This window comes from Mixophyes fleayi, chromosome 5, assembly GCF_038048845.1.
Source record: "Mixophyes fleayi isolate aMixFle1 chromosome 5, aMixFle1.hap1, whole genome shotgun sequence".
NCBI classification, from domain to species: Eukaryota; Metazoa; Chordata; class Amphibia; order Anura; family Limnodynastidae; genus Mixophyes; species Mixophyes fleayi.
In genome coordinates, this window is record NC_134406.1 from 153,544,721 (window position 1) to 153,558,803 (window position 14,083).

General features: G+C 37.4%; 1 protein-coding gene across 1 annotated transcript in view; it reads right to left on the reverse strand.

Annotated features, from left to right (window-relative positions):
* Positions 1-7,898, reverse strand: part of CDH12 (cadherin 12) — a 689,066-nt gene extending 681,168 nt beyond the window's left edge. The window contains exon 1 of the mRNA XM_075212929.1: positions 7,371-7,898. The gene's annotated coding sequence lies outside the window, so the exon portion shown is untranslated. The remainder of the gene's footprint in view (positions 1-7,370) is intronic.
* Positions 7,899-14,083: the final 6,185 nt, after the last annotated feature.

Here is a 14,083-nt window from a genome sequence, read left to right on the forward strand (position 1 = left end):
GCAGATAAAAACACTAATTACTACCCAATATTGTAATATGCTGTGCTGCATCAATCCATGACATTTAAATTGATGATGCAGGTCATCACTGTAATTTGCCTTTTATGATATTCATTCGTTTTATTTTAGCGTAACATGAAGTGAATACATTTCTAATATAACTATAATATGTTGATGGCACAACTGCTGAATATTGAGGGAGGATATATCCTGTACTTTCAAATTTAAAACAGAACTATTAATAGTGTCTACATATTTCGATAAAACTGCAACTTTATATTAACATAGCTGCAAATGTAAAATTAAATATTTCACACGACAGAAAAGCCATACTTTACACAGTTGTCGTTTATCTTTCTTTTGAGAGCTGCTTCAAATAGTAAGAATTGGGTTGTTGATGTTTCTTTAAAAATGCAGACCTAAGCATAAAACTACGTAGATTTGTTAAAAAAAAAAAAAAAAGTCTAAACTCCATTGATTGCATCACATGTATATATAATAATTATCCTAAAATACCGTAAATTTAAAATAATCCATTTTTATTTGAAGTTTCGAAATATGTATACTCTAACATAGTTCAGGTTCAAACTTCTAAACAAAATCTATATATAAATATACACCAAAGGTCATTTACATGCACATAAAATTGAAGAAGTGCAGCACAACTGTTGTTAATTTTTCATTTGACATGTGCCTATTTTTGTGCAATCACATACATTATTTTTAGACATGTGTATAACGCAATAAATTGAAGCCTATTGTGGGGTGAGTTAAATTTTGCTTCTTCGGATAGTAGACGCTGCCTTGCCAAGGGTGAATCCTTGTGTTCCGTAAAGAATGCGTTCTGAGCAGGGGCGCACGGAGCATTTTTATGGGGGGGGTTTTCCCCCACCTCAAAAAAAAAAAAAGTGAGAGAGCTGCATGCACAGCAGCTCCGTTTCGGCAGCACTGTACTATACAGCAGCCGCGGCGCTGTCAAAGAAGCGTCCGCGGCGGTGCTGTATACAATACAGCACCGCCGCGGATACTTCTTTGACAGCGCCGCGGCTGCTATATAGTAGAGTGCCGCTATGTAGGGGCACTTCTTTAGCGGAGAGGAGGGGTTTCTGGAGACCCAGAAACCCCCCATGCGTGCGCCCCTACTGAGATGGCAGTAATAAGACAATGACTGCTACTTTCAATTGAACATCTCTTGCGCCATCTAGGCCCAATTTATTTGGAAAGCACTTTTATATATTGGTGCATAAAGTAATGTAATTGAGTCATAAAGATTCATAGACATAAATGAGGATTTAATGATGCATGTTATTTTCTGTAAAGGTACAAAATGCATACCATTCAAATTACAGGACTATGATCTCTCTCTTTTGCAGGGTGAAAAAGGCTGTACACCCATCCACAAAATAATATTTATTTATTTTTTGTCTTGAAACTTCGTTTTGTCGCTTTTCTCTTATAAGTGTTTTCTGAGTATCATCCAGCAGTAGTCAGCCATCATGCTGACGTCCCAACGACCCTGGTATCTTCTTTATACATCTTTAACGTCTTGGTGGAACCGTTCACCCTGTTCTTCACTGTAGTCTCCAAGATTATTCGGGAAATACTCAATATGGGAATTCAAAAAATGTGCCTTTAAACTCATATTGCAGCCAAGGTTTCTGTAACTATTAAGAATTTCCCTAACACTTTCTTTGTACTTTGGATCCTTGACATTGCCTAAAAATTTTGAAATCACTTGTTTGACCGAAATCCACTACGAAAGTTCCACAATATTCATTACACCCCGAAATGTTCATCTTTTATTAACTTTCTAATGTAAGGGTCTGTATAAATGCCTTACTTCAGTTTAGCATCGGATATGTTAGAGAATTTGGTGCAAAGATATTTGAAAGTTTCTCCATCAATAGGCAGTGCTTTTACAAATTGTTTCATCAGTCCTAATTTTATATGTAGAGGTGAAAGTAAAATTTATTTGGATCTACTAAACTGGATTTGATTACTTTTTCCAATTTCCAAACTTTTTCGAGCTGCCAATTGTTTTTTTGCCTATGTAAATTTTTAGCTCTGCGATCCCATTCACAGAGAAAACATGGGGATTTGGTGTAACCTTGTTGCTGGCCAAGTACCATGCATACAATTTTAAGATCTCCACATATTAACCAATTGTGTCTTGCATATCCAATCAGTTCCAAAACAGTTTTCAAATGTTCATATGTTTCTTTAAAATGGACTGAATGTGCTAATGGTATTGACGCGCATGTGTTGCCATTGTGCAATAAAACAGCTTTGAAACTTCTTTTTGAAGAATCTATGAATGTATATGTACTGTGTGTGTACTGTGTACTGTGTGTATGTGGTGGTAGGCAGCGGTTAAAATGAGTCGGCACAGGGCAAAACTGTGTTGCATCTGTTGTATTTGATTTCACCTTCGCCAGCTCACCTTGTAGTTGTAGTTGTTGTGTGTGTGCAATGTTCCTTTAGACATTATGGGGTTTTTAAATTTGTGAATTTCATCTCCAGGCCCATGTGGACCTTAATCTGGCACTGGGCAGGGGAAATTTTTATGACGAGAACAACGTTCTATACTACCGACTGAATTCATTTAAGACAATGTTTTATAATGAATGTAGGCAGAATACATTTATTATTTTAAAGAAAATGAAAAAAATTACTTATTTATAAAAACACGTTTTGCAGAAAAATGTGATGTCATATGCAAAATCGGTAATCATTTTCGTGTTCAGAAGGCAAAAATCTATAAGCATCATATAAATTTGTGAAAAAAGATTTTTCATCACAGACCTGTGTTATCTTCTGCTCTCACCATCCTGATATGGCAATAAGAAAAGGAGGATTCTCATGGGTCTCATACTTCCAAATACATCTTCGCAGCACATTAAAATTTTCCAATCTCTTTCTTCTGGTCCATCTTCCCCCCCACCTCCCCTGTCCCTTCCACTTTTCTCTTCCCCATCCTTTCATTCTTCCTTTACGGCGGTAAGGCACACCGCCACCTTACTTCAAGCTATTTTTTGTTTCTGAAAAAAAGTTCCGCAATTGATACTTTCAGTTTTTTTAGGTAGTTAAAGGATGGCATTTTTATGTCTGTTGCTCTCTAACTTGTGTATGTGTTGTTTACTTTGAGCGTTGGTGTACTTAATATTTTGTCAACTTCTGTGACATGCTGATATTCGAATAAATAAAGCTGTTAAAAAAAAAATAGAAGAAAAAAAGGATTGTGCCAGTTCCTGCTCTGCATGTGGAAAGCTTCTGGCTGTAGAGTTTGATAGATCGGGAGAAGCCTTGCCAGGAATGCCCTTATATGGATGGCTGCATAAGATTTGTCTTAACATTTTCATATATATATATGTATATATATATATGTGTATATATATATGTGAGGGTGCATGTGAAAAATATTTTTTTTTCCAATAAAATGTTTACTTTGAATAGAAATTTATACATAGACATCAACTTAACTATTTATCTTTGACTAAGAAACTAATTTCAGTACATAAGCATAAACTTTTAGATCAAAATGCCTTTAAGTTCATGAGAAACATACTTTCAGCCAGGTGTGTCAAAATTAATGACAGGTACTGTATGTCTTTGGAGTGTGGGAGGAAACCAGTGCACCAGGAAGAAGCCCACCCAAACACATACAAGTTCCACATAGACAGAGCCCAGGTCGGAATCGAATGCATAACCCCAGTGACATGATAAAACAATACTGACCACTGGGTAGCACGGTGGCTAAGTGGTTAGCACTCCTGCCACACAGCACTGGAGTCATGAGTTCAATTCCCGACCATGGCCTTATCTGTGTTGAGTTTTAATGTTCTCCCTGTGTTTGCATTGGTTTCCTCCGGGTGCTCCGGTTTCCTCCCACACTCCAAAAACATACTGGTAGGTTAATTGGCTGCTATTAAATTGACCCCAGTCTCTCTCTATGTGTGTGTCTGAGGAAATTTAGACTGTAAGCTCCCATGGGGCAGGGACTGATGTGAATGAGCTCTCTGTACAGCGCTGCGGAATTAGTGGCGCTATATAAATAAATGGTGATGATGATGATGATGGTCAACTTAAACTACATTTTACTAATTCAGGGAATTACAAAGGGGAACTTGATGCATTTAATTAACTGATGATTACTAGTACAATATTATATTTATATATATATATATATATATATATATATATATATATATGTATATATATATATATATATATATATATATATATATATATATATATACATATATTGGAGCTTACAATTTTACCGCACATGCGGAAAAGTCAGGTCATGCATGTGTAGATGAACCTAGGACAAACTGGCAAAGCGGTAAGAGTACTCTTTCTGTTGCAGACCAGTTTCGCCAAGCAGCTGAGTATTGCTCAGCTGCTACAGCAATATTTTCAAAGTAAATTACAGAAATAATAGATTTTCATGTGATAAACTGCCATAGAAAAACTTTGTTATCGCTGCATCATCCTAATTTGGCCGGATAGTCTCATATAACTGCTAAACTGGCTGTTCTGGTACATCCATGATCGTAAGAAAAGGGAAAGAAACAGGTAGCCCTGAGCAGCTTAAATAATTTATATCTCAGAGCCCATGGCCCTTTGGTAGTGACAGTTATCCCTGTTCCTCCTGATTTAACTAAGATTTACAGGGTTTTGTTTTTAATTTTACTACAGGGTCAACTTATACATATACATATTGTAGTACAGAGCAGATTTTACATGGTAAAGAACATTATAGCCACCATTATAGTCATATGACTGCTTACAATGTAATAATGTAGTACAGTTAGTATAATAAATAATATATTAGCAAACTATATTCCCTGTAATCCTGGCAGGTACTCCTCTGATCTAGTAGCATAATTTAAATCAAAGAAAAAGGTGTATGTAGAAAAGAAAAGGTATATGTTGTGTTATTTAATACAAGTGGATGTTTAATAAGAAGGGAAACAGTATGGAATGGTTAATGTATGAATCAAGACCATGACCTCCAGTTTTGCTGACCTGTAACAGTCATGATGAACTCAACGAGAGAACCTGTGGATTTATATAAAGTAGGCCTAATAAAAAGGGACGAATTTTTGGGTTGGTGGGCTGTCATAAAATTCTCTCTTTATTTAAATTCCAAACTCTCTTTAATGACAGGCCCTCTTTATGAAACAAGAGACTGGATTTAGCAGGGATATTGTACTGTATAGCAGTGGGTAGTGAGCACCTACAAACTCAACATTGACTTATTTCCACATGTATCTGATTTGCCAAAACTTTAAGTTTGACATGGCAGTGTCTTTAGCTATCTACAATTCTTGCAGCTCTTTATTCCATTACATCAAAACACATCAAAATACAACATAGACTATTATAACTTCAATTCCTTAATCTCTGGTTACCTTTATTTAGCTTGGAATAAGAAACTTGTTTGTACTTTTCCTACCTATTGAACATGTATTTCACTTACATATGCCCATGGTTATTTCATTACCATTAATGATGTAACATGCAAGTAACTGCATCATATAACACTTAAAATATAGTTTGTGCAATGCAATTCTGAAATTCTGTCCCTAAGTATAATACATTAGCAAGATGTGGTATATATATATATATATATATATATATATATATATATATATATATATAGTAAATTAGGCCACAAAAGTCCATTCCAGTTGCTTTGAATCTATCAAAAGTAGCTGTATAAATGGATGGCAATATATTATTTGCTGTTATCAAATGGACTATATACATTTTCAGTTCTCTGTATAGTAGCAGTGGTGCAGTACACTTCTGACTGATGTATTCAGTTTATACGTAACAAACACTAATGTACGGGTGGGATTATTACACTGGCTTGTGCATCACATTATATTATAAAATGAACTTTTCTGCAAATTGTGACTGTAAAAATGGACAGCGCTGTAACATTTATGATAATGTGAGACACTTGTATGGATAATTGTACATTATACTCTCTCTGGCAATGTTATACTGCCAAACCAGTAAATGCCCATCCAGACACACTTTACCAATTAGAATTAGAGCATCCAATAAGCAAACCCAGAAAACTGCCAGTGTTGATACATTATGCTATTACACTACAATATTAACATCTGATCACACAGAATGCCAAACAGCCAATATATGTAATCTACTGTATATGGATGTACAAGGATTAAATGAATATTTGACGTTGCACAAAAAAAGTGCATTAATTCTAATAAGTATACCAATAAGACTCATCTAAAGTACTTTTCACCCTGAGTGAGAAACTATGAACACTCAATCATGAATGGACAGTGGACCCTCGTTAACGTGGAGAGGTGACCTTAGACTGGCAAAAAGAGTCCTTGAATATGATCTACCAACTTCAAATTTACACTGACAAAATGACATACCTGGTTACTAATCTGGCTTTTTGATTTAACAATTTGTTTATGATGTTTATTTCTCCTTACTGGAGATTTGGATGTGATTGTGGTGTGGGGTACATATTTGTCTGCTTTGATATACCCAAGAAATTATTCTCTTGTTTTAACAGTAACTCAATGAAACATTAATCAGGGCAATGAGATGTATGGGAAAGCTCACAGTCTGTTATCTTTGTAACACATATCATCCAACATTCTAAATCTGCAGAAAAGCAGATATTTCACCTCTTCTCCACTGTCTCTTAGGTACTATAGACCTATTAATACAGTGAACTATTCTATAAATAAGAATGTTCTAAGAAAAAGATGGAAACAGAGTACAATGTTGACATTAATGGCTTGTTTTATGTTCTAGATATCCACTAAGCTAGAATCACATTTCAGTGTATTTTTTGCTGTTTTTAACCCTGCAGAGGTACATATAACAAGATTCAGTATGGTGTCTTACTTTGTAAGCAGAATAATATATTATCCTTTATCTAATTTCTGCTTACTGTACTAACCATTTAAGCTCCAGTCACACAAGCTCCCTTTAAGACTTGACACCATTAAACTTCAAACTCAAGTTTCAGTCCAAAGTGTAAAATGATACAACATAGATACATCACGCAAACACTTACACATACAGAGAAAACACGTTAGTATTTCCTCTAAATAATATGGCTAAATCTCCGACTGTATAGCAGAGATGAGAGACAACCTTCAAGCTAGGCATGCTAGCAACATGAAAAGGTCAAAAAGAAAACAGTTCACTCCAGAAATTGACAGAATAATATCAGGGAAATAGTAAAAAGATAATAGCTTTTTTATTGACAGAGATATAAGGCTGATTTGCTGCAGTGCAGAATGCCAGTTCACTCAGAAGTTTCAATACACACACTTAGGAGAAGGCATTCACCCAGATAAAGGATCACTTACCTTAATTGAGATACGTTCTGTCCTACAGTCCAGGCACCAAACAGATCAGCTGCCAAACCAACACCCAGCAGGTACTGTTTGTGCGTCCCCTTTATCCTCTTCTTTCTCAGACTACAGTCAAGCTGAAATCCTAAGAGCTTCTCTTGTAGTGAGTAGTATTGTGCCACTGATCTCTGTATAAAATCTCCAACCACTGTGCCCTGGACAGGGCGATCTTCTAACTAGGGCGATAGGCTCCTGTCAGGTCCCCAGAGACTTGGGATGATCATTGACCTGATTAGTGCTGAACACTCCCTACATGCAGGGGAAGCATACAGAGGATTGGTTAGTGACAGAAGAATTGGGGGGAAAATGCACTGGAGCCACTTGGGAACGCTGTCTTTTCCAGACTAATGGATGTGTTGCTGCTGAAGCTGTACAATTTGCGAGGAGGTTATGTACAGTGTTAACCAATGTGCTACTGCCTCTGTGTGCTGCTGATGGAGCTGCTGCTGCTGCTGCTGGAAGAAATACAGTAGCAATGCACTGTGTTTCTGAAGGTACAACAGCCTTAGACAGCGTGTAGAACACATTAATTAGAGACTGATGTAGCTGTTTCATAACAAGAGGCTTAAATATGCAATTTTCTGTAAGCTAGCAGATAAAGTAGATTAACACACTTTCTCTGACCCTAGAGATTGATTCTCCATTGCAGCCACGGCAGAGTGAAATGAATTTGGTGGTCCTACTGAGCCTCTGGCTGATGCTTGTCTGTCATAAAAAAAACTGCATGCACATACAAAATAGCTCTATTTAACACCACAGCAGAACGCTGAATTATTTTGGAGGAGACCCTTCAATCATTAGAAAAGTACAAAGCAGCTGTAGTGTGACAGGGAGAGAAATTAACTCCTGCTCCTACAAAGCATTATTTAGACATGGAAACAGAGCTATCTTAGCACAAGGAACTGAATCCGATCAATAGAATATTTTTTATGCTAAAACAAAAAGACCAACAAGACATGGTTGCATGGTTTTGTCTAAGCATAACATATAGAAATCTATATCTAGCCACTCCAGACCTGAAAGAAATTAAAGCTTAGCTATGAGTATAAAAATTAGTATTTTGCATCAATGTAATTCAATGCTAACATGGCATTAATGGTATAGATTTCTTAAAAATGCAATCAGCCATCTGCAGTAACATAAAACTGATATACATATGTGAGGAAAAAATAGGCTGCATTGCAATTGTATACTTAAATTATAAAAATAATCGAATATACACTTTTAAGATTCATGTTACAGATATAACTGTAGACTATAGACTAAATACTGTAGCCATTGTATTTATTTCAGTATTTGAAGCCTGAGGACCTATATTACAGTTTGTAGCCTACTCTGCTGCAAACAGGTAACATTAACCTAGGGATTCAACTACAGGCAAATATTGAATTTTAAGTACTGGTACTGGCAAAGTATATGGATTGTTGGTCTATTGTTTGCTATTATCTGTTGTTAATTACAAATCTTATTGACCACTCCTGGGGGTATATTTACTAAACTGCAGGTTTGAAAAAGTGGATATATTGCCTATAGCAACCAATCAAATTCTAGCTCTCATTTTGTAGATTGTACTAAACAAAGGATTACTAGAATCTGATTGGTTGCCCTAGGCAACATATCCACTTCATCAAACCCACAGTTTAGAAAATATACCACCTGAAGTAAACCAGTATGGGGTAGACAAATATTTAGAGTTTTGTTCACACATTGGTGTGTAGTATTTTTAGTGTGTTGTGGCCCTTAATGAACTTTCAGATGTGAACAGGTAGTAGAGGTTGAAACAGGCATTAATGAATCTGATGGCTGCTGCATTTTTACTCAGTTTTAATACATTTGCATGATAGACATACAATGGACCCTATTTATTATTTATCTTAACTCGGTCATAGTTATTACTGCAATTTATTATAAAAGATATTGCCAGAGCAGCTGTCCAGCGATACTGTACAGTACTGATACAATATCTCAGGTAGTGGTACTTGTCATTTTGCCTTCTTGGGGCATATGCGCATGCATGATCCAGCTAGCCGGCTCATGTATGTACAGTGGAACTGAAAGCCCAGGCTTTTCATGGGAAAGTTTAAGCCAGAGAAAGCTTGCAAATCTTTCTTCCCTTGGGGGCTACCTCCAGCTGTAGCCTTTGATATATGTGGAAAAGTCCTATCTCTGGCAAAAATAAGAAATATTTTTCACTTTACATAGGGCTTTTCAATGTTTAATAAATAGGCCCTTCCATATGCGGACAAGTTGTAAGTGCAGAACAGTGGCACAGTGGTTAGTACTGCTGCCTGACAGAGCTGTGATCATGAGTATGATTCAAATCAATCTATGTGGAGTTTCTATGTTCTTCCCCTATATTAGTGGGTTTCATCCCACGGTCCAAAAGCATACTGGTAGGTTAATTGCCTGCTCACAAAATGAACCCTAGTTTGTCTGTGTGTCTGTGTGGTAAGAAGTTTAGGTTGTAAGCTCTAATCTGGTAGGGGTGGATAAAAAAGACTACATATTCTCTGTATAGTGCTGTATAATATGATTGGTACTATAAAAATAAATTAAATATAATAAGGTCATGTTTAAATGAGCCTTTTAATAAAATTTGTTCATGCCACATTCCAAAGGAAATACTAAGCAAGCAAACCGCTTTGAAAATACAACAGGCCTGTTGTTAACATGGATTATACATCGCTTTTAAATTATTGCACAAAAGATTTATAACATTACTAATAAAAAACACAAACTGCTAAAGGACCAGAAAAAAGAAGCGTACATAAAGGCACTCCAGGATGTATTGAAAATATACAATTATTCAGATTTTATTGGTATACGTTAAAAAATATTAGTAATAACCTGGTACAATGGAAAGTAGCAAAGTAAGGTTAAAAACAAACATAGTGTGTATACAGTGTTGACATTATACGTGATATAAAATTGCAGTGTCACACTGCAACTCTTTCAATGTCTCATTAATAAAGTATAATAAAGCCTTTTATTTGTGCAAAATTATTTACTCCACTTTTCTTAATATATTGTCCATATATGATAATCCAAGTCCTTACCAAAATATACAAATATACCTCCAAAATGAGAGTCTTTAGCTTCTTAACTAGTCAGCAGAAATAGACTCAAATGGCTTTCCTAAAGGAGTGTCTTACAAAATGTACTTCCAATATAAGAGTTTTTAGCTTCCCAGTTAATAAGCAGAAATAAACTCAAATATCTTCCATAAAGGAGACACAATATCTATGAATATAATACAGTTTGATGGAGAAAGATTTGCATTGAGCTTCATTAAATAATAGTTCTTAATAGTTAGGTATTAGCTGCATATTCGTATATTATGTCCCTATAGAAAGCAGTGAAGTAGATAGCTGCTATAAATTTTTATGGATCTAAGACCCATATATCAGGTCTGTAACAGGTGCTTGAAATAGGCTCTCTTGAAGTAGCATAAATTAGTCTGCTTATTAGATATAATGCATACCAATGTTATATCAATATAGCGCTCTTATTGGTTTTTAAGGAGCCATAATGGTGATCCAAAATACAGTATGAGGCTAATTCTAAAGAAAGTATATTGCTAGCTGCCTACAAAATTTCTAACTGTGGCTCTATGTTATATTGAATGGAGTAATGAGACAAATGAAAGCAAACGCTGACGCGCGTTTTGCTTAGTTACTTTCTCAAGCCAAGCTGAAGGTCTGTTCTAACAGGTTATTTATACTCAAAGGACACACCCTGTGAAGATACCAGCTTTATCCGGCCCAATGCTACCCACTTCACGCTGGCTGGCCACCCACGGGTGCCTTCCTATGCCAGGGAAGTCTACCCAGTACCTTCTAGGATTCGTATAGTCACTCAGGCAAATGCAGTTATAAAAATACAGTATATTTAATGTCATACAAACAACACTAGAATATTATGTACACACAGTAAATAAATGCCATGCAGGTTTACCACATCATCTCTCCCTTACCGCACGAGTGTAAGGAGTTATAGTCACCTGGCTGTCCAGACTTCACGACCCATGGATCTCTCTCAGCTGCGTATATAGACTAGTAGAGAACGACAACTCAAAAACTAGATCTTGCACTTCATCAATGAAATCCCAGAATGAACACCCTTCCCCCCTGAAATTGTTCCTTATATCTCAGGTCTAATTTCCACAGTCTTTCCCCTCCCTGGGCAAACCCCTGGGTCTATTCCTCTTAACCATTGGTCAGTGCAGGACTAGGGGGTTTGGACAGGGCAGTGAATATGAGCTGTCCTTTCACAGAAGCCCCCTGCTGGGATGCAGACAGAACATCTGGACTAGTCCTAAGGAGAACAATTGATGCTAATTGGCTTGCCCTACTTCCAAGGATAAGGTAGTAGTGAGCCCCTCCTAAAATTAACCCCTTACACTACTTTGTGATGTCACAGGGTCCCCATCTATTCCATGCTTCCTGTAGAGGAAGGAGGGGGATAATAAATGCAGCTCCAGCCCTCTCACCTGTATTGTGGACACCTGATCTTTACCCATAACCCCCCTGGCTTCAGTTTAAGGACAATGAATAACATTACTGCAAGTCATCAATATATAATACACAATATACATATTTACATTGAACTAAAATGTCCCCTTAACCAAATGTACTTGGACAATGCAGTTGTAGTCTGGTGAGCTGGGGAACAAAAGCAGGGGCTATAAAAAGTACTATAATCCACATTATGTGAGAAATGAGACACAGAATGGTTAGCGTATCACACTTGTTTCGTCACACACACCCAGTATGACGTCACTGCGAGTGGACCAATCAGATGGCATATATGTTAGAGTGATTGGCAGTTTGACTAGCCAATGTTATTCTCATTAGTTATGAGTCCCGCCCCTCTTATGGTCTCATTGGTTCATCTCAAATAGTAGATGATCGGGACAATAGAATAGCAGTGTATTAAATCAAAGGTCTGCATCTGTTATATCTATATATAGGGGGAACAAGGAGTGCAAATCTTATGTCATAATCAAAAGAGACAGATGTAGTAACTGGGATATAGTTCTTATAATCCTAAATCGATCTATATGAGATGTATACAGTATATTACAAAAGTGAATCAATTGATGGTATATTTATTTGAAAAGTTAATTGTACTGTTTATTCTAAGAATGATAATTATCATATTATATAAATGATCTATTCTCTGAATTTCTTAGTATTCCCTGAATACAAATAAATAAAAAATATAAGGATGCAACATAATAAAGGTAATAATTCTGTGAAGTAATATTGATGAGAGTACAATTGTACACAGGGTCCCCAGCTGTTCCATGCTTCCTGTAGAGGAAGGAGGAGGGAGAATGAATGCAGCTCCAACCTCTCACCTGTATTGTGGACACCTGATCTTTTCCCATAACCCTCCTGGCTTCAGTTTAAGGACAACGAATAACATTACTGCAAGTCATTAATATATAATAAACAATATACATATTTACATTGAACTAAAATGTCCCCTTAACCACATGTACTTGGACTATGCAGTTGTAGTCTGGTGAGCAGGGGAACAAAAGCAAGGGCTATAAAAAGTATCCAAACAGATGTGCAGAGTAACAACAAATAGTCTATAGCGGGTATGGATACCGCTGCTAAGCAGAGGAGCTTGTCCTAAGCGGATATGCAAGGTAACAGTTGATAGTCAATAACAAGTAAGCATACCGCTGATGAGTAGAGAAGTTTGTCCACAAGGATATGCAGGCACAGCAGGGGCGCTGAACGACTGAAGCGGGTATGGGAACCGCAGGTGAGCAGAGCAGGTAATCAGAAGCCAGCTGAGGACACGAGCAGGATACAGGAGTCTGTAGCGAGTTTGAGAACCGCTGATGAGCAGAGCAGGTAATCCAGAAGCCAGCTGAGGACACAAGCAGGATACAGGAATCAGTAGCGGGTATGGAAACCACCGATGAGTAGAACAGGTAATCAGCAGGAAGCTGAAGACACTAGCAGGACACAGGAGACACCTTCAGCGACTCACAGGGAATGAGACTCAAGATCAGGCAACGAGGAAATGAGCACAGGTGCCTTAAATAGGGAGAGGTACCTGATCCACCAATGAGATTAAAAGCAAAGGTCATAAGTTCTTGGATGCTGCGCATGCGCAGTGCATCAAGATGGCGGACGGCCGCGGTTCAGGACAGGCGCCGGCAGGAAGGCTAGAGAACCACGCACCAGCGCAGAGGCACTCACGGTCCGGTGAGTGACAGTACCCCCCCCTTTTAAAGGTGGGCACAGAACACTTGGAGCCGGGTTTGCGCGGATACTTGGAGTAGAATCTTTTTAGAAGAGCTGGAGCATTGAGATCATCTGCGCGGATCCAAGAACGCTCCTCTGGACCAAAGCCCTTCCAATGCACAAGGAAGGGAAGAACTCCTCGCGAAATTTTAGCATCTAAAATATGATTAATTTCAAACTACTTCTCTTGATGAACTTGTACTGGCCGAGGTGCTGAAGGAGGAACAGAGAAACGGTTGATGATAAGAGGCTTGAGTAATGACACATGGAAGGCGTTGGAGATACGAAGGTTCTTAGGTAATAGTAGTTTGAAGCACACTGAATTTATCACTTGAGTGATCCTATATGGACCAATGAAACGGGGAGCGAACTTCATAGACGGAACCTTCAAGCGAATATTTTTGG